Source organism: Rutidosis leptorrhynchoides, chromosome 1 (genome assembly GCF_046630445.1).
Source record: "Rutidosis leptorrhynchoides isolate AG116_Rl617_1_P2 chromosome 1, CSIRO_AGI_Rlap_v1, whole genome shotgun sequence".
NCBI lineage: Eukaryota > Viridiplantae > Streptophyta > Magnoliopsida > Asterales > Asteraceae > Rutidosis > Rutidosis leptorrhynchoides.
Window position 1 is genome coordinate 545,977,015 of NC_092333.1, and position 3,716 is coordinate 545,980,730.

Genomic DNA, 3,716 nt, shown 5'->3' on the forward strand with positions numbered 1-3,716 from the left:
CCTATATATTATGCTAGTAAGACGTTACAAGGAGCACAAACGAACTATACAACTACTGAAAAAGAACTCCTTGCTATTGTCTTTGCTTTTGACAAATTTCGTTCATATCTCGTTCTAGCAAAAACGGTGGTCTATACCGACCATTCTGCTCTTAGATACCTATTTTCGAAACAAGATGCCAAACCAAGATTAATCCGTAGGATCTTACTCTTACAAGAGTTCGATATTGAAATCTGAGATAAAAGAGGAGCAGAAAATCTCGCCGCTGATCATCTTTCTCGTCTTGAAAATCCCGAATTAGAAGTTCTAAATGAATCGGCCATACAAGACAACTTTCTTGATGAATATCTATTGAAGATAGATTATAATGAAATTCCATGGTTTACAGACTATGCAAACTACTTAGTATGTGGATTCCTTGAAAAAGGATTATCGTACCAAAAACGAAAGAAATTCTTCAGTGATATAAAACACTATTTCTAGGAAGATCCACATTTGTTTAAAAGTTGTCCCGATGGAATAATACGCCGATGTGTATTTGGAGATGAAGCTAGTAAAATTTTAAACCATTGTCACACATGACCAACAGGAGAGCATTATGGGCTTCAACTAACAGCAAGAAAAGTTTATGATGCTGGATTCTATTGGCCTACAATTTACAAAGACGCACACTTTCTTTGCAAATCCTGTGATGCTTGTCAAAGGGCCGGAAAAATAAGTCAACGTGATGAAATGCCACAAAATGTCATTCAAGTATGCGAAGTATTTGACATTTGGGGTATTGACTTTATGGGTCCATTTCCAAAATCTCATAATGATCTCTACATTCTCGTAGCCATTGATTATGTATCTAAATGGGCGGAAGCACAAGCTCTCCCAACTAACGATGCACGAGTTGTAGTCAACTTTTTAAAACGTCTTTTTGCAAGGTTTGGAATACCGAAAGCTTTAATAAGTGATCGGGGAACTCATTTCTGTAATAATCAACTTGAGAAAGTTCTTAAAAGATATGGAGTAACTCATAAAATCTCCACCGCATATCATCCACAAACAAGTGGACAAGTTGAAAATACCAACCGAGCTTTAAAACGTATTCTAGAGAAAACCGTAGGATCAAATTCGAAGGAATGGTCCATTAAATTGGAGGATGCACTCTGGGCTTTTAGAACAGCCTACAAAACTCTAATTGGAACCACACCTTTTAAATTCGTCTACGGAAAAGCATGTCATCTTCCAGTAGAAATTGAACACAAAGCATTTTGGGCTTTGAAGACATGTAATCTTGATTTACATGAAGCCGGATGTCTACGATTAAGTCAACTAAATGAATTAGAAGAATTAAGACATGAAGCATACGAAAATTCGTTAATCTATAAAGAAAGAATGAAGAAATGGCATGATAAAAGAATCAGAAGTTCAAAAGAATTTAAAGAAGGAGATAGAGTTCTTCTTTTCAATTCACGATTCAAGCTATTTCCTGGAAAATTGAAATCAAGATGGTCTGGACCATTCATAGTCAAAAGAGTTTTCCCATACGGAACTATAGAATTAATAAATTCAAATGGAATTGAATTTAAAGTTAATGGTCACAGAGTTAAACATTACATAGATAATCCGATGGAAGTCGACAACGAAGTTAATCACAATTTCGATACCACAGCTAACTAAGTGTGGGGAGAATCAAGTCTTTAAAGGATAATATGTATTTCTGTTAGAGTTAGATTTTCTGTTTTCGTGTAGTTCTCGAAAATGGAACCCGAATGGTCTTTCCCTAGCAGACCCTAAAGAACTAGTCTTCTCCCCCCATTCTGAATTTTTATTTTTTTTTAGGTTTTTACGAAATGAAGACTTCCTGTGAACTAAACCATGGTCTAATGCTACACGCTTTGATCACTAAACGTAATAATGACACACTTCCGAGTGAAATAGTATCAGTAATCAGAGAAAGATTGGACGGAGTAAGAAAAGAATCCAGATGCGAAGATAATAAGTTACAATTTGGTAAAGGAAAATCAAAATCTGCAGCGAAAAGAAGAGCACGACACCTTGAAAGATGTCACAAATGCGGAAAATGGTCACATGGAGGTAAATGTTCAAATAATCAAACCTATTCAAATACCGAATTTGTTACTTTATGCAGAGACGGACCGTTCATATGTTTAGAAGAAAAAACACTGAATGCTCGAGGTTACGCCTATGTAGCCATGGAAAATCAATTAAACCGACTATCTTATGAATGGGATAGATCATATAACTAAGAATACTATCTCACAGGTAAGTCTGTACAGTTTTTTATTTTTTTATTTTTATTTTTAACCTTTTGATAATAAACGCTAATTTGTTCGCTATAAAGTATTAAATTGGTATTGAATAAAATTAGGTTTGGTGACCGAAATTATTGATATCATACAAAAATTTATTACATCACTGCGAAATTTAACGTTTATTCTTAAGGTATAAATATCTTTAATCAATCAACCCAAAATATTTCAAAAATTCGTCATGAGTTAAATTAGGTCATGGAACCGAAATTACTTTACCGAAAAGAGGGGCGCATATTTTTGATAATATTTGATTGATTAAAGTGGGATAAAAGACCAAAAAGATTTTTAATTTTATTTTTACCATGTTTTTAAAATTAATATATAAATCTTAAATTAATATTATAAACTTTTTAAGTTAATATATTTAAAATTGTAAATATTTGAACAATTGATATTTTTAAGTTTGTATGTATAAAAACAAAAATATAATATAAGTTTGGTGTGAATTTTTAATTTTTAAAAAATGTGAATTTTTAATTTTATGCATATTTTAAATTTAAGTTGTGTGAATTTAAAAACAAAAATTTGCTTTATTTCGCTAAGTTAAAAATATGATTTTTAAAATTCATCGTGAGTTGAAGACTAGGTCGTTGCACCGAAATTGCTTTACCCGAGAGAGGGACGAGAACTTTTATTATCATTATTTTTAATCTTATTGAATTAAAGTATGCCAAAAACATAAAAAAATCCAAAAATCTTTACTTTTAAAACCGCGCTTTGATTTAAAAAATTTTAAAAATTTTGTCGAGGGACAGACTAGGACATCGATCCGAAACGCCCTCATCCTAAAAAGAAACAAATTTTTAAAATTTTATTAATTTTATGTTTTATTAAGAATAAGGTTTAAAAAAAAACCCTGAAAGTACTGTACCCGGAACCCCATGCGATCGCATGGGGTTTACTCTTCAACCTCATGCGATCGCATGAGGCTGGATTCCAGGCCAGATTGATAAAAAGAACAGCTCGCTGTTCGGCACAAAAAACACACACACATATACGAACCAACCCCAAAATCACCTCTAAAATTCACAATTTTCTACCGTAATTCATCATTTTTCTTGCTCTAATCATGCCTAGATTCTCATTCTTCAGCAAAATGGTAAAAATTACACCCCTAAACTCTATAAATTCCTAGTTTTTGTGATAATTACCAATTTTTTTACCTAATGCAATTTTGTTAATTTCTAGTATAATTAGTGTTAAATTGTTAGTATTTTATGCATGTATAACCTAGATTGATGCTATTTAACATGATTTAAAAATTTTTAGAAATCTAGGGTATGTGTTCTTGAGCAATTTAGGGCTTTTTGATATAAACAGGTTATGGCCGATTTTTGTCATGAATTATTGCTAAATTAAGTAGTGTAACATGTTTAGATAGTTAAATGATCC